At 35.6% G+C, this 18929-nt stretch overlaps 1 long non-coding RNA gene across 1 annotated transcript; it reads right to left on the reverse strand.

Moving 5' to 3' along the window:
• Positions 1-16174: 16174 nt before the first annotated feature.
• Positions 16175-17874, reverse strand: LOC128554560 (uncharacterized). The gene is made up of 3 exons (XR_008369639.1): positions 17647-17874; positions 16728-16824; positions 16175-16218 (listed from the first exon to the last, which is right to left on the reverse strand). It is a non-coding gene; the product is annotated as an uncharacterized LOC128554560 (long non-coding RNA).
• Positions 17875-18929: the final 1055 nt, after the last annotated feature.

Consider the following 18929-nt stretch of genomic DNA (forward strand, 5'->3'; position numbering starts at 1 on the left):
GGGTAACTTTCAGGTTAGGTACACAGGTCATCTTTAGTGAAGAACTAGTTGAATTTACAATAAGAATGATTGCCTTTATCCGATCACCTCTGTGAATGAAACTGTCCTGTCCTTTAACTGGAAGACTGACGCGTCTTGGTTTTGGATTTCTGTTGAGTCATAGGCGCTTCCTGATGCTTTCAAGAGCGTTTTGAAAATAATTGTTTTCATGTCTGATTAATCGTCCTATTGTAGTACTCATTCAGTTGATTTTGTGGAAGATATTTGTAAGCTGAGAGATGTTACCTTTGTTCCAGAAAAAATGATATTTCATCTGGTTTTACTCCATGTAGGCATATTAGTGTGCCAAAGGTAGCATTTACTTGCATTTGAGTATTAACGATGGGTTTGTGGTAAGGAAGAAATTATGGATCTTTGTACCAAACATTTGCTCCATTTCGCATCGGCTGAGGATGCTAACGTACATATATGATTTGATATTGATGTAGTTGATTGTGAGATATGTTATGTTGCAATTCCTGCTACTCAGAGCTCTCTCTTCTGATGGTCTTGTAGAAGCAAAAGAAGCTCACCAACAAGTACATGTGTCCTTCTGGTGTCATATTTAGCCAAGGCTAACATGTCCGGTGTTAAGGTCACTGACTTGGAATCATTTGTCGCTCAGATCTCGCTTAGATGAAGGATTCTTCATGTCAGTAAGTCATCTGGAAACTCGGTGGCTCTACCCACTGGCAGGTTCTCGTAAATTCCCGAACCAATACCCGGAGAGGCACATAGATCGATTTTCTTCAACCATTAGAAGCTTGAAAGGTTACCATATGACCATATCGAGTAGATGTGTCTTTGAGCTCAACAACCACAATAATAATAATAATAATAATAATGATAATAAAACACCACACACACAAGCACACGCACGCACGCACGCACGCACGCACACACACGCCATTCGTCTGTAAAATAAAGGGAGTATACTTGTCTAAATTTCCGTCTACATTTAGTGCAGATAAGAGCGAGGTCCTTGATAGACGAACACACAAGGTCGATCTAAAGTTTCATTCTTTCCTTACATATAGTTTTGGAAGAAACCTGAATCAAAACTGAGGATTGAAATATAAGAGCCTTTAGTATAATAAGTAAAAGGTTAAAAAGGATAAAACTGTTCAAATAAAATATGAAAATTAAGGGAAGTAATCATGATGTAAACATGCAAAATGTACTTTCCCTAGTTATCTCCCCGTAAATTTTGGCTCAATGAAACCCAAACAAGCTTCCAAATTACTGGTTTAAATGCCCCCATCCCACATTAGGATTAAGAATAAAAAACTTGAGTGATATATTAGAAGGCTTCGCAAGAAATGTAAAACATGCAGTGGTTTCAAGGACGTAGATGGACTTGAACTATACAACGATGGACATAACATTGATGATTTCAACTGGTAAAACGACTATGTTTAATTAAATTACTTAGCATAACTTAAATTGCTTACTTTCTATGTTTCAAAAAGATCTTCTGGTAGATTTTGTTTACTATCACAACGGCAACCTCTAAGTGCTATACGGCAGCCGTAGATGTCTGCCAGTGCTTGGGGTAGGAGGTTTTATATTGACATGGCCTTTGGAATCCTCGTATGCAGTATAAATATTTCTTGTAACAGAGTTAGTTTTGCGAAGGTAGTGATGTCAGGGGGGTGGGGGGGGGGGGGGGGGGGGGTGGGGGCAGCTGTTGCACATTTCAATTACGTCTATTGAACGGAACTGAAGTTGATATTATTTCACTTGGTTGAGTTCTATGTTTTCAAGGGTTTTTTCTTAAATATGTACTGATGTGTTCGTACGAATTAAAATGCTCTATAAGAGGTCATATTTCTTTCAAATCTTAGTATTTTGATTTTAAATTTGATTAGCAATTTGACTTTTACACATAACCGACTATTGCTGATTTGATTCTCTGATTTATTAAACGCGCCACATGTGAGGAATGAGCGTTTCATTCTGCACACTATTGAAAGATTTAATGCAAGTTAGACAATATTTTAAGAGGAATACGAAAAACATTGATATTCCCTCCCGTCGAAATTGTTTGAGTATGTCATTTATTTGTTTAAACTTGTCCATATGTCTGCCTGTAACCATACCCGTTTGTATCTGAAGTCAGGGTATCTGTGTCCCAGTATCCAGCTACACATGATAATGCGAATTCCTTGGTATTTGCTGAAGAAACCTTGTACCTGTATCTATTAACATTTCAAATTTCACATGTATACACCATAATTATCAGACTAAAATTTCTTGTATGTCTAAATTTAGATTTCCCCGGAAGTATAATTTATGCAATCACAATTATAATTTATTGTTAAAGACAATTTATCTTATCTTTATTTGCCTCTACAACGCAATTTGAACCTACGTTCTTATTCTAATTCCGGTTTTTAAAGTCAGCCCGCCCGCTTTGCTTAGTAGGTAGAGCGTTGGTCTACGGATCGCGTGGTCGTGAGTTTGATCCCCGGGAGGGGCGTATGTTCTATGTGACTATTTAATAAATGACATTGTGTTTGAAACCATTAGTCCTCCAACTCTGATAATTCATGTGGGGAAGTTGGCAGTTACTTGCGGACAGGTTTGTACTGGTACAGAATCCAGGAACACTGGTTAGGTAAATGCCCAAATGCCCTTCGCTACATGACTGAAATACTGTTGAAAAAGGCGTTAAACCCAAACAAACAAACAGTTTTTTTAAAACCAAATTCTGTAATGCGCACTTAGGGATGCATGTGTATGTGAGTGTGTGTTTGTGTATATGCGTGCGCGCGCGTGTGTATCTGTGAGCGCGTATGTGCGTGCGTGTGCGTGCGTGCGTGCGTGTGTGTGCGCGCGCGTGTGTGTATGTATGTGGTGGGTGGCGGGGTTGGGAGTTGAAAACTTTACATGTGTTTAATTTGTTAAAGTGAATGCGATATATTAATCAAGGACTATAGTCCTTATTTACGTTTTGAAACAGATTCCGAATACATTTATCAAGGCAGAAGACCCGCGCTGACGAGCGGCAATTTCCGTTTTCGTATTCTACGAAAATGGAAAGCTAGCTGCATATACGAGGGATGTTCGAAATGAATTGCTTATTTCTATCTGGAGACTTCAAATTTCAAGTTAGCCCAAAAGGGCTCATTTCATGCCCTCGAAGTACTCCCCGTGGCTAGAAATGCAAAGTTTCAGCCGATGTATCCACTTCTTGAAGGCGTCACGGTACGCTGATTTGGGCACAGTAATAAGGTACTGATGAATGGCAGATCCAAGTGCCTGTCGGGACTGATATTTCCGCCCAGCAAGGAATGATTTCAATTTCGGAAACAAAAAGAAATCACATGGGGCAATGTCTGGGGAATACGGGGGGTGAGGCAAAACAGTTACTTTTTCTTTCTTCAAAAACGCCGTAAACTATTGCGGAGGTATTGGCGGGGGCATTGTCATGTAGAAGACGGACATGTTTAAAACCAGTGGCAGGGCGTCGTTTCTGATAATACTTTTTCAGTTTCTTCAGTACTACGTCTTTGTAGTACTTTCCGGTGATGCTTTTGTCCTTTTTCACCGGCACATTTATTGCGACTCCTTCACCAGAGAAGAAGATTGCATACAAAACCTTCTTTGCACTCAAAGAACGTTTGGCAATTATTGGGCGTTTGCTGTGTTAAGTGGCCCAGATCTTATTGCTAACCTTTCTGACGGGCTCAAAATAATGGACCCAGGTTTCATCACCTGTGACGACATTGACAAACAGCTTTTTGTCATATTTTTGAAACATTTGAAGCAGCTTTTTGGCCACTTTAACCCGTTGCCTCTTTTGCTCATCAGTCAACAGATGTGGCACCCATCTAGCAGAAATCTTTCTGACTTTCAAATGCTTTCTCAAAATAAGGTGAACCGCTGATAGTGATATGCCTACCTTTCGTGCAATATCACGAACTGTAAATCTGGCATCTCCTTCCATGATTTCCTTTATTTTGGAAACGATTTCTTTACGAGATGCAGATTTTGGCCTACTGATTTCGGTGCATTTTTGATGGACTCTACACCAGACTCAAATTTCTTTTTCCACCGCCGAACTGTGTCATAAGACACACAAGAAGGTCCATAAAAGCAGTAGAAGTTCAGTCATCAGCTGCTTCAAGAACAACCAAGTTTTTGAGCGAGCTTTGATGTAAGCCCGTATTTCATCTTGCTTCTACCAACCATTTTTACTACAGTGGTCAATGATTGCGTGTATTCAAATGGCAAATTTTATGTCTTACACTTAGTCTAACATGTACATTTATACACCGTTGTGTAGGTATTGAATAACCCTATACAGGTAGGTATTGGTTTTTATCGTGCCCCACGTGGATATCGAGCTAGAGGACAATAAGCAATTCATATCGAACACTCCTCGTATTAGCTATAACATCGGCCGAAAAACGCCTTATTATCATGCAAGAAGACGTTACCATACCAAAATTAGCGATTGTCATCACGGGTCTACTGCTTAATAGACATTGGCAAATTAAGACGAAGTTGAGTGTGATACCTTGGACGGTGGGTTTTTCAAGGGAATCATCCTAACATTTTTTGATTATAATATGTGCGGTAGGAAAACCATACATAAAACGGTAATAAAATGTGGTTTGTTATACCACCACTCTGTGGTAGGGATATAAATTTGAATTTGTCTGTCAATCCGTCCTTCTTCTCATCAGAAAAAATATTTATTACGCATATCACAGAAAGAGGAGTTGCGCACCCGAGTTTTAAGCACGTTCGATCACAAATTGCTTACGATAAGGTATTCCTGTTGAACAGGTGTCCGTCAACCGTTGTCGTCCGTCGTTAAATTTCATCGTCTTTGTTATGAAAGATGGTCAGAAAGTTTGCCTTTTTGTATACACCTGGGGCCGTATTCATAAAGCGTCTTAAGTATAAGTATAAGAAATTTACTATTTACTTAAGTATTACTTAAGTAAGAAATTTATTTTACTTAAGTATATTTGTTATTCATAAAACAACTTAATAAGTAATTCTTGAATTTTATTGTGGACGAAAACATTAAAAAAAAATTAATTTCAGACAGATACAACATGCACACTTATGTTTAAAGTGCTTTTATCTGAAAAACAACACTTTAATCGTACTCACGACGCTATTTAGTTTTTCTGACTTAAACCATGTCTTACGTATCTTAAGTTTAAGCTGTTTTATGAATAGGACTTAAGTTTTAACTTAGACTTAAGCTGAAATCACCACAAACTTAAGTAAAATCTTCAACTTAAGTCAAAACTTATATTTAAGATGCTTTATGAATACGGCCCCTGATCAAGTTTAAAACTCGATCATTTTTATCAATAACTATGTCTCTGGTTAAATCACATGAAAAACCTTCTACCACAGAAGCAATATTTTCTATTTGATCAACAAGAAATTTAGTCAGAATATTTGTCTTCATGAAAACAAGATCATATTAAGGAGGTAGGTTGCCTTGTAACTAGGACAAATTCAAATTAGTTAAACCGTAGCAATTTATATTTGTATTTCTGTAAGTTAATGTTTTAATTCTTCGTTTATCCCTGTCCCTTTGAGTACAAGTTTTATCCAGGTTTGTAGTACATGACCCTCCAAAGGTATATTAAAAGAAGAAGGAAAATACGGATATTTAACACTCTTTAGTGTATTCCGATTTCACTGTTATCCGAGGAAGTCTGCATGGTTGATAGTTTTTAGCTCGACTTTTCGAAGAAAATGTAGAGCTATTGCACTCGCCCCGGCGTCGGCGTCGCCATCGCCGTTGGTTAAATTTTTTTAACAAAGACAAATATCTCTATTACTATAAAAGCTATTGACTTGAAACTTAAAATAATTATTTACTATCAAAGTCTACACCAGGAGAAACAATCCCCATGACTCTGATTTGAATTTTGACAGAATTATGACCCTTTTTAACTTAGAAGTTTTGGTTAAAATTTTGATAAAGTCAAATATCTCGGTTACTATCAAAGCTATTGACTTGAAACTTAAAATACTTATTTACTTTCAAAGTCTACACCTGGTCCAGGAGAAAGAGCCCGCCCGCTTAGCTCAGTAGGTAGAGCGTCGGTCTACGGATCGCGGGGTCGTGAGTTCGATTCTCGGGCGGGGCGTATGTTCTCCGTGACTATTTGATAAACGACATTGTCTCTGAAATCATTAGTCCTCCACCTCTGATTCATGTCGGGAAGTTGACAGTTACTTGCGAAGAACAGGTTTGTACTGGTACAGAATCCAGGAACACTGGTTAGGTTAACTGCCCGCCGTTATATGACTGAAATACTGTTGAAAAACGGCGTTAAACCCAAAACAAACAAACCAGGAGAAATAATCCCCATAACACTGAATTGAATTTTGACAGAATTATGCCCCTCTTTTAACTTAGAAATTTTGTAAAATGTTTTTTGATAAAGTCAAATATCTCTGTTACTATTAAAGTTTTTGACTCAAAGTCTACACCAGGAGACAAATTCTCATAACTATAGTTTGAATTTTAACAGAGTTATGCCCCCTTTTAACTTGGATTTTTGATTTTTACTGGCAAAGCTCAAAGTCAGAGTCAAACACTGAGAAAAGTCGAGCGCGCTGTCTTACGGACAGCTCTTGTTTAATAAGCGCGTTAGCTTTCTACAATTAGCTAAAATGTATATGTCGCGGGGCTCGTGTTTCCATGGTAACACGTTTTCTCTTATTTTTAAAACAACTATGATAAAGGGTTTTTTCAACGGCTTCAATGCCAAGTTATTAATAATCAACATGGAATATAAGGGTAATATTATTAGCAGAATGACTCAACACTTTACATGGTACCCTAATTATATTAACATGTTACATGGTACCCTAATTATCTTAACGTTTAAAGTAACCATAGCAACAGAAAGATTTAGAATTGCTAAATCTTGCTTTTTATCATAATTTTTTTGAAAAGGTTAAAGGGTTAAATAGAATTACTTTTCTCGTTTAATATAGCTTCAAGTAATATGTTCGTGTTTGTGTTATTTGCATTTATTTAAGGTGGATCGATATTTGATTTTGACCATTTTTATCCGATTTTGCCGGTAGAACGTCCATTTTATTCTACAGACATTCTTTTTTCATCATTGTATCTATTTTTGAATGAACTTTAACAAATTGAAACAATTATTCCATGCAACCGGTCGAAAACCCTATTTTGACGTCGGAAAATTTTGTCTCGTTAACCAGAATAGCAAAACCGGTCAAGTCTTTAAACGGTGAATTTTTTTTATATTTGTCGCAGAATTGCGAAAGATTTGATGACTTCCAGTTGAGAACATTATTATTTAATCTAACTAATCTAACGGAGTGTCATGTTTCTTTCATTTTAATTATTATGGTGTTTCAAAAGTGAATACGTATCAATACTAGTGTTGCGAAATTGAAAAAGGGATATCAGATGTTTTGGAATCTGTAGAACAAATCGGGGGTGGGGGGGGGGGGGAGAGAGTTATCATATTTGGAAGGTGTAAGGACACGATACCTGAATATTCTTAAAAAGAAGGTAGACAGAGGCAATGAGTTCCTACTCTTGGACTTTGAATTAATGTCTCAGACAGAATTCAAAGAATTCCGTCAGCAAGTATCAGAATGCATGAGCAAAATAGAGTTCATTGTTTTAAAGGAGCATAAAAGGAGAAAAGTCGTGAAGTAAAGGAGGAAGAAAGTGAAGCAACACCATCTCTAACCGATGAATTGAATAAAGTATTTGAGCATCAGTTAAAGCTATAAAAGAATTTTCTAGACAGCCAAAAGGCCAAGGATAATGCCTCATCTACAGCAGTGATACACGCAATGGACGCAACATAAACACCCTGCAAAGTTTTAGTTATCTACATAGAAAAGGCGGAATGTCCGGAGCAACAGGAGCTTCTAACGGATAATTTAGTTGCACAGGAGCTTCTTTCGGAGCATTGTTGAGTAATAAAAAACAGAAAGAACAAAGGAGTGCACGGCGGGTGAAATGCAGGTATTGTGATAAAGCTCACTGGAGCGATGAATGTGATGTTTTTTTTAAAACGGTGGAAGAACGAAAAGGCAAAATAAAAGGAAACTGTTACACGTGGCTAAAGGAAGGACATATTTCTAGTGAATGTAAGTCTTCAAGAACTTGTGTGTACTGTGGAGAAACAAATGTTCACCACAGAAGCTTATGTAGTAAGAAGTTCAAGAACAAGAGTAATGCGGAAGGGGCTCATTTTTTACCGAGGATACCAAAGGTACCATTAGTAATAGGTTCGGAGAAGAAAGTGGACTGCTTTCTTATGATGAAAGTGTTTTTAGGCAGTCAGCAACTAAGGAGGTAAATCATTTGAAAGACATAGAGGTGAAAAGGTAAGATTATAAGTAGATTCAGGCTCTCATAGGACACACGTGACGGAGGATCTTTCCAAACGACTTGGACTCGAAGAAGAATCAGAACAGGAAATTCAATTGGTTACACTCGGAAGTGAGAACACTACGCCTTTAAAGACAAAAACTACGAAGTTTCAACTAAAACTAAAAAAAATGGAAAGTATATGACACTAACTGCGAATATCGTGCCAAATATTACAGAAACAATTAATAGAAAGACATCAAGATTTACGTCTGCAAAGAAGTTCACAGATTTCACTCGCAATTTGACCTTAGCGGATAGTAGTCCAACAGAGAATGAACCAATTACTCTAGAATTATTGGTAGGTAACGATTACTACCTGGATATAACACAGACAGAGAAAACAGAAGTTCAACCGGGCTTATACTTGCTGTCCTCTCAATTAGGATGGATTTTGATAGGAAGAACACAGGCTCTGGAAAATTCAGATACATGTGACAATGATGTTAATATGCTAGTGTTAACTTATGGAAATAGTTCAATGGAGTCACGTGTTTTTGCGCATATAGATGGAGCTATTCCAACGAAGCCAAGTTTAAGTGACTTTTGGAATATTGAAGCACTTAGGATTACGACAAAATTGATGACCCATGGGATAAGGAAGCGATGAGAAATTTCAAGGAAACAGTTAAACGTGCAGATGGCAGATACAAAGATACGTGGCCGTGGAAAGAAGAATTCCCGGAATTACCTGAAAATAGAGCATTGGCAGTAGGGAAACTTCGATCACTTAGTAAAGGACTGCAAAAACAACCAGAACTTTTTCAGAAATATGATAGTGTTATCAAAGATCAGCTGGAGAAAGGTATAGTTGAGAAAGTTGAGAGATTTCATAGCGATGGAAGGAAACACTATATGTTTTCCACATCATGTGGTAATTACACCAGATAAATTTACGACAAAGTTATATATAGTGTATGATGCTTCAGCCAAAACTAGAATGTAGAAAAGGCTTTCTTGCAAATAGGATTGCAAGTTTCCGAAAGAGATTGCACTAGATTTCTGTGGTAAAGGGATTGTGAAAAACCTACAATCAAGGAGGATAGCATTCTGGAATATAGATTCTGTCGTGTCCCATTCGGAGTCATTTCAAACCCAATTCTTCTTGGAGCTTCGATTGAACATCATTTGGATAAGTATAATATTCAGAGTTAGCTAATCAGTTGAAAAGCAATATATACATGTACATGGACAATTTGATCACCAGCATGGATACGATTGAAGACACAAGGGCGCTGTACCACGATGCAAAAGAAATATTCGATGACGCTAAAATGAATCTTTGTGAATGGATTACAAACGACAAGAAAGTGAATGTGGAGAATCCTGCGAAGGACAAGAGGAACGAGATAACCGTGAAAGGTCTTCGACATACATGGAACACCGAGTATGATATTCTTGGATTAAACAAGCCAAAATTATTAAATAAGGAACTGTTGTTTACAAAGAGAAATGTTCTGAAACAAATAGCTTCGGTGTTTGATCCGTCGGGATTAATTTCACCTGTGAGAATGAGAGGAAAGGCATTAATTCAGAAAATGTGGAAACAGAAACTGGACTGAGATGATACATTGAGCAAAGAAGATTCAAAAGAATGGAATGAGGTAAGGAAGAATTTGGAAAATTTGGACATGTTCAAATTGGATAGATGTGTTGCTTCAGTTAATGCTAATACAGAGACTGAATATTCATTGTTCTGCTTCTCAGACGCGCCAAAGAAGGCATATGCTGCAACAGTATACTTGGTACAAAAAACTGGTAACAAAGTGAAACGTGACCTTATGTTTGCGAAAAGCGGGTTGGCTCCAGTCAAAGAAATGACAATTCCAAAGCTAGAATTGATGGCGGTGTTAGGAGCCTGAAGTTTGTGGAAACAGAAATCAATTTGACCATCAGGAATCTTTTCCTAATAACGGATTCATGATGTGTGTTGCAGTGGATTCACTCGGAAAAGACACTTCCAGTTCTTATAAAGAATAGAGTAAAGGAGATCAAGAGCAACAAAAATATAAAATTCAGGTTTATAAGCAAAGAATTTGATGCGTCAGATGTAGCAAGTCGTGGGTGAGATTTTCAAACTTTGTGTAAAGACGATATGTGGTGGCATGGTCCAACATGCCTACCGGAGTTAATGGAGGAAAAGGAATCAGATGTGAAAAATGGGGATTTGGAAACAGAGTCAAATGAAGAAACAAATAGAACGGAAGATGTATCAGAAGTTGTCACTGATGAGGATGACTCAGTAAAATCAGGTCATGAAACAGTGTGCACTGTCCAGGAGTGAAATGATGATTATTCGCCTTTTGGAGTAGATTCAGGGTAGTATTTATCAGCAACGAGAATATTGAGAGTTATAGCTTGGTGTCTCAGAGTCATAAGGAGATTAAAGGGAATACGAAATTATCAGAAATGCCTAAGTGACGAAGAGATAAAAGAATCCGAAGCATTGTTTGTTAAATCGTGTCAGAAACGACATTTCCAGAATGTACATGAATCTATTTTGATAATAACGGCCAAACAATCTTGCTAGACAACTTGCCATGGTGTTTTTATAGATAGGAATGATTCACTTTGATGCAAGGGATGTCTTGAGTATGCAGACATTTCAGAGAGTACAAAACATCCTGTTCTTCTTCCCAAAAACGACAAATTCACACACTTACTGATCGATAAAATGCATAACATGATACTACACAGTGGTGTTTCGCAAACATTGAATGATGTTAGGATAAAATTCTGGATACCACATGGTCGTACAGTCGTTAGATCAAGACTTAAAGCATATAGAATTTGTAAGAGAATTGAAGGAGGCCCTTACAAATTACCCGACATGGCTCCACTCCCTAAGTCACGTGTGATAGATGCTACGCCATTTTCAAAGGTCGGTGTTGACTATATGGGACCATTATATTTGAAGGACGATTCAGTCTCTACCAAAATATGGATCTGTCTATTCACATGCTTGGTCACAAGAGCAGTGCATTTAGAACTTGTGCAGGACATGTCAGCTGAATCATTTATTATGTGTGCTAGGAGATGATTCGTAGCACTTAGAGGAACCCCATCAGTCATAATCAGTAACAATGCAAAACATTTCAAGCTAACTAGTGAAACTATTCCACTAATCTGGAAGAAAATAATCCAAAGCAGTGACGTGAAAGATTATGTATCAAATGAAAAACTAAAATGGATATTCAACGTGGAGTTAGCGCCTTGGATGGAAGGATTTTATGAACGTTTTGTGGGTACTGTGAAAAGATCATTGAGGAGAGCGATTGGCAAAATAATATTAACATTAGATCAAATGCAGTATTGAAGGAAGTCGAAGCTGTATGAACAAGAAACCTTTGGTGTATGTTGGAGATGATTTAGATTCATCAATTGTTGTAACTTCTGACCATTTTCTGTGCCGGAACGCTCATACTGGTAGCCCTGAGACGGAAATTTACGATGAGAACGATCAAGAATATAAACCAGTGAAGAAAGATGAGAACGTTCTCAATAGTTTCTGGCATACACAATGTATACGGAAAGGTGAATACTTGCTTATTCTGAGAGGAAGGTCACAAAACAAGATAAAGTCTAAACGAATTCAAGCAGAAGACCCAATTAACACTGGTGATATTGTTTTGATAAAGGATGATCTTCCTAGAGGACAATGGTCTGCGGATGTGATTACGAGTTCAGGAAAAGTTCTTAATAGGCCTCTGAATCTACTCTATCCAATAGAAACATCAAATGTTGATCGAAAATATCAAAGTGAAGAAAATATAGAAGAAATTCAGAGCATAGAAAACACTGATAAAACAATTAGGAGAAAGGCAGCAGTTATGCTAGGAAATTTGTGAAAAATATTATATAAAATTGTAGAATTTCGTCTAATCAGAGAGCTGTATTAATTTTCATATGGATTGTACATGTATTCTGATTTAGTGATTCTACGAGAGGAAAATTCAGCAGTTTTGGATTATTTCTTGTTGTTTTTTTCTTTTTTGTAATTCATATTTTTGAATGTTTCGCATTTTTGCTTGAGAGTCGCATTCATTTAAAAAGAAAGAAATATTACTGGAATGTTGTTAAATAAACCATTTAGAAAAATAACAATAATTCTTAAAATAATTACATTAACTGTGCTAAGTAGAAAACAACAAATGTCTTATATACGAAAGACCGGTGGTGACTTCCAACTTCTAACTTCCAACTTCTGACTTCTGACTTCTGACTTCCGACTTTCGACTTCCGATTTCCGACTTCCGACTTTCGACTTCCAACTTCCGAGTTCCGACTTCCGACTTCTGATTTCCGACTTCTCACTTCAGACTTTTCATACTATACGCATAAGGAAGTACTAAACCTTTGGAATATGCATTCGAGAAGTGATGTCCGTAAGACAGCCAATGCTCGACGTATCGAATTGTTGTCCCAGAATCAGGGATATTACGACTAGTTTGTTTTAGAAAAGGGGCAAAAAATACATGTCAGAGTTATGGAACTTGAACCAGTGAGGTAGGTTTTTGATCTAGAAAAAGAAAATGTAAGTTTCAGATCTATTTGCCTTTAAGTAATTGCTATATGTACGTGCACGCAAAATCTTAACCAGAAAGTCCAAAAGGGGGCATAATTTGGCCAAAATGCAAGTCAGAGTTATGGGACTTGGTGCTAGTTTTAGTTTTAGCATAGTTTTATAACCCAAAAGACACATGTGAAGTTTCAATTCAAATATCTGCATTAGTTTTGGAGATAGTAACTTGCATGTAAAACGTTAACCAGAATTCAAAAAGTCCAAAATGGGGCATGATTTGGCTAAAATAAATGTCAAAATTATGGGACTTGACCCAGTGAGGTATGTTATTGACTTTTAAAGAAAATATAAGTTTCAAAGCTATATACCTTTAAATGATAGCCATATGTACTTGCATGCAAAACTTTAACGACGCCGACGCCATGTGGAGTAGAATAGCTAAACTATTCTCTGAATAGTCGAGCTAAAAAGAAATTTTCAAAGCAATATGCCTTTAAGAAATAGTTATTATACATGTACTTACACGCAAAACTTTAATCAGTATTTTAGTAAGTCCAAAAGGGGACATAATTTGGCAAATAAATGCAAGTCAGAGTTATTGCACTTGATGATATCATCTAGTTTTATAACCCCAAAACCACAAGTGAAGTTTCAATTCAATATCTGCATACGTTTTGGAGATATTATTCCTACTGTACACAATTATGGAAAGCATACTTCCGATTTCCGATTTCTGATTTCCGACTTCCGACTTCTGACTTACGATTTCCAACTTCCGACTTCCGACTTCTGACTTCTGACTTCCGACTTCTGACTTCCGACTTCTAACTTTCGACTTCCGAGGTCCGACTTCTGACTTCCGACTTCCAAGTTTCGACTTCTGACTTCTGACTTCCGACTTCCGACTTCTGACTTCCAACTTCCGACTTCTTACTTCCGAGTTCCGAGTTCCGATTTCTGACTTCTGACTTTCGTAGGCTTATAGTATGAAAAGTCTGAAGTGCAAAGTTGGAAGTCATAAGTCGGAACTCGGAAGTCACCACCGGGCTTTCGTACATATATTTGTGACAGAGCATGAGATTTTGGGTCCAAATGCAATTTTGGTCAAAAATGGGGTTTTGGACTAATCTGACAGACTGACCCGTTCTGAGTAAAAATCGTCAATTTGACAACAAAAATCAGTCGTTGTCATGGAGATATTACCACTTTTCGGACACCATGTTTTTGTCTAACTATATCAAAATTGAGGCAGTATATCTTAATAATGACACCATATTTAAATAATATCAAAATAAAATACATGATAAAATAACAAAAGCAACCTGCAATTAATGGAATATATTTCTTTTTGTCTCTTTCTTTCATGTAGTATAAAAATATTTATGTTCTAAAAATCGTTTCTATAGCAACACTGTTGTTTAACCTCTTTTTTAACAGTCTCTTGATGAATCTAGCAATAAATTACATAGAATGTGAAATAAATACAAAATTTAAAACTTTTCTAGTGTGCAAACAGTTTACAGACAACTGTTTTATGACATTCTTTTGAACAAGATACAGAATTTATTTGATATCAAATTAGACAACATCCAAAAACTACGACATTAATCTTATTATTATAGACACCTTATCTATTAAACAGTAAGAAAGAAAATCAGGCAAGAAGATATAATTATTAGACTGTTATTATCAACTGTGAGTTTGCTAAAATTTAAAAGACTTAGATATACTGATCAGTGAATCATTACCATGGCAACGATGTGGTATTTTCTTACAAAATACTAACATTACCATGGCAACAATGTGGTTTTTTTTTACAAAAATACTAAAATTTTTGGCAATTTCTTTGTAATGAGTTGAATATTGGAAGTGTTTTTCCATATATGTACATCAAAAGCTGTCTGTTTTCTTATTTAAAAGTAAGAGAGTAGACATCATTCCATGAAAATTAATGTAATATGGTTTGAGAAATACATAATTTTCAGATACACCTCTCTCAGTTACAACTATTGCCACTTTAAGGTAGGCTTGTGTAATAACATAGTGCTTTGTTGATGCAATTATTACATATGAAAATATATTCACTAACATAATACAGCTTAACATATATAACATATAAACAAGAAAGATGTTGTTTACATATGATGATATCCAAAATAATTTAAAAGTTAAATTAATGTTACCATGTCAACAGTGCACTATTTTCTTAAAATAGTAGTTTTTTGTAAATTTTCCAGAAATAATCGGAACATTCATTTAGCATCTGTTCAGTATACATTTGTTTTACACCACAAATGGTCAATTATGATCATTTATAAAAAACAAACACCATTTTATGTAATATAACTTGTCTTTGAGAACTACATATTTTCCTGATATACCTACTTGCATTACAGCTCTGCCATTTTATAGCAGATTTGTGTTATAACATGTATTGTTGATGGTTACACATAAAAGCTATTTTCTTGCAGAACATAGTCTGATTAGCAGAATATAAACAAGACACATGCTGTTTACATAATCAAACAAATCTAAATTTAAGTCAAATTTGTGTTACCATGGCAACTCACAATGTTTTGCAAAAAAAAAAAATAGCTATTTCTGCAAAGGTCATGTCATGTAAAAATATCTTTTAACACAATTATAACCATGGATTAACATGATTAATTCTTGAAATAAAATATATTATATTTAGCCAGTAACAAATATTTTCTGCTATATTGGTAGTTTTCTGCCATTTCTGGAAAACTCCTTCCTACACTCACACTGGCAAGACAAGGCAGTTTTTATTGTAAAAAAGTTTCCTCCAAAGGTTGTGCTTTAATGTCACACATGTTGTAGTTTTGAAACAACTAGGATTCATTCAACAGACATGTCTTAGCATTTCATGCATGCAGTTTTGGAAAATTTATAAGTTAATTCTGTATTGTTAGAACAATTAGGATAGTGCTTCTCAAACAACTTCACAGCTGTCATGACATCAAAACACTACTTTTACCAATTTTTCTCACAGTTGACTAAGTTTTACTTTTTCTTGAAACACATTTGTAATTTGAACTAGAATTTTTAACTTTTTCAGGTCATGAGGGCAGGAAACATGACCTTATTTGTGCAATATGGAGTTATTTGCTCATATCAGTATCTGTGACATGCATTCTATTCCACAGGCATGATTTCAGCTGGATGATCAGTTAGAAATATTAAATTTCCCTTCTGTTTCATTCCCATTTACATATTGATAGTTCTTTCATCACTGCAAAAGAAAAATTCATCAACATTAGACTTCATTTTAATAAGATTAGTATAAGGTTACAGAATATAAGACTGTAAAGCATCTTTTTAAGCTTAAGAGAGTCTTTTTGTTAAAAGCTGAATAAAAGCAGATTGATAAGTATAAACTCATCCAAGAATCTTACAGTATTCATGCAGAAAAAGTTTTTTTCAAGAATACATAAACTAGCTAAGATTCCTACAGACTAGACATACAATTCATGCAATCAAACATAATGTAAACACAAATACTGTAAAAATAATTTTGAAAATATGAAAAAATACATACATGGTATATTCAATTATTGTATGTCATTACTTAGTCACTTCTTAATATATTACACATTTGTTGATTTGGTCTATAATCAAAATCATTTCTGTTAAAATGTTATGAATGAAATAGATCATTTATGTTTATGCTAATTTAATGTCTTTATCTTTCTTAGAATAGCAGTATAGTAACTGTAAAAATGTATGAAGAAATTTACAAACCCCCATAAAATCCAGCTTGTTGTTTATAGACCTTCCTGGAAAATCATTTCACTGTTTAAGGTCATTGCATCAAGCCAAACAATCCTCAGTGGTTGATCTGTAAAATGAAAAAAAATACTCAAAAAGGCTGAAATGCAAGATAAAAATGCACTGGGCAGTTAGCTCAGTACATATTTAGCAAAAAGACTTCTATAAAAAGAGTAATAGGTTTAAATTCCTGGCAAGGCTTTCAAAACAAAATGTATCTAAAGTTTATTTATTTTACTAAGTGGTTTTTAGTCACTTGCCAAGAATAGTACAAAATGGTTAGGAATCCAGAAATAATGGCCAAGTGAACAGTATGCAAATTTAACATGAAAAGCTTTGGAAAAAACTGTCTCTTTCCAAGTAAAAACAATATCTATGCCTTGTAGAAGTTTTATGTATGGCCTGATTTGACATACATGTAAGAAATTAGTGGTTGAAGCTGACAATAAATGTGTTTCAACTATATCTAATCATTCACTTTCATGGCATGACTGTATTTATAAAATGATCTGGGCTTTAACTTTAATATGTAACTAAACATTATGACTGGCTGTTGTAATTTTGTCTGGCACCAGAGTCACAAGGTCTTCAAATAATTGTCTCGCATACTGATTCTACTGAATACTTCTTGCAATTGTCTTGCATACAGATTCTACTGAATAAGAGTCAAAACCGATTTACAAAAAGTTAAATTCATGGCAAATTTCAGTAAATAAAATATAGTCTACAATATATTAACACTTGTAAATAAAATGTGAACTGCGCTAAATCTACCTCGAATCTGTCATTAGTGTCAAATCCGGGCTATTTTTGGAAAAGATACCGGACAAAACTGTCGATATGAACTCAAATAATATTTTTAACACTACATATTGCTTAAATACTTACTTACCTTGAGATTCGCTAACTGTCATTCTTTATACAATCGAAATAAATCATCAAATAATTGTTTTTGGTAGTTTCATTTTCTCCGCGACCTTCGATGTTTACAAATGGCGTGTCGATTCAAAGGGCGATAAATTATCAATCATTTAAATTTTTTAAAGAAACGGAATTGCAAAACACGGAAAGGTTTATAAATGTCACTTCATTTTTTTCTTGTGGCAAGGTAGAGTATTATTGAAAAGAAATGCATTAATTGCGCCAACACGTGGTAACGTCCACCATTTGTTTGTGTGACGTAACTTTAATCGATGTTTTCTCAAATGACGTAACGCCGAATTTGGACCCAAAATGTCATGGTGCGTCACATTTATGCTCGACTGACTACACGCCTTTATGATATAATAGATCTATAGCTTTGTATTGTGCATTGAAATGTGTGAAAAAATAATACAAAGGAAATTTCGTGCAACGGAGTCAATTAAATTTATTTCCATAGAAAGTCCGGAACCAAATTAAACCACGTGCTATTTTTGCAGTAAACAAGATGGCGGAAAGACAAAAGCAATCAGACGAAAGAATGGAGAATTTTCATATAATTGTGGTCACTGTGGAAGAGATTTTAAATACAAAAAGAATTTATTTCGTCATATAAAGGAAGCGCATACAGATAGGCAGTATTTTTCATTTGTGTTTGAACATTGTTCCAGAGAGTTCATGAAAAAAGGATATTTGAAGACTCATTTGATAAAATTTCACAAGTTGGATGTTAAAATAGCAAATGAAATGTTACATGACAGTAGAGAGACACAGGCAGAGACATACAAATCAGAAGTTGAGGATATTAGCAGTGAAGAGCTTGAAGAATAGATGAACAGGATGTGACTAAAGTTTTGGAGCAGTTAGAAAAGGAACAAGATGTTCAGTTGCTGGATGAGAATGATTCGGTGGATAGAATCACTTATAAAATCGGAAATAGAAATTATTCAGAATGTTCAGAGAATGGTGATGGAAACGGTTCAGTAAGAGAAGATGGAGAAAGTGAAAATCAAACTGACAATGATGAAAGTGAAAATCAGTGTGAAGCGGATAGTAACAGTGATGCAAATGTGAATAAAAACAATAGAGAAAGTCAAGTTGAAGATGATGTTGACGATGAGATCAACAGTTACAGATACGACGCCTGGCTCAAGCCCCGTACCCTTACAACAACAGTTGAAGTGTGGACGGGGACGGGACTAAGTTATACAACATATAGAAAGGGAAGACCCATCTACAGTCGAGTAGAACATG

This window comes from Mercenaria mercenaria, unplaced genomic scaffold (assembly GCF_021730395.1).
Source record: "Mercenaria mercenaria strain notata unplaced genomic scaffold, MADL_Memer_1 contig_527, whole genome shotgun sequence".
Classification (NCBI taxonomy): domain Eukaryota; kingdom Metazoa; phylum Mollusca; class Bivalvia; order Venerida; family Veneridae; genus Mercenaria; species Mercenaria mercenaria.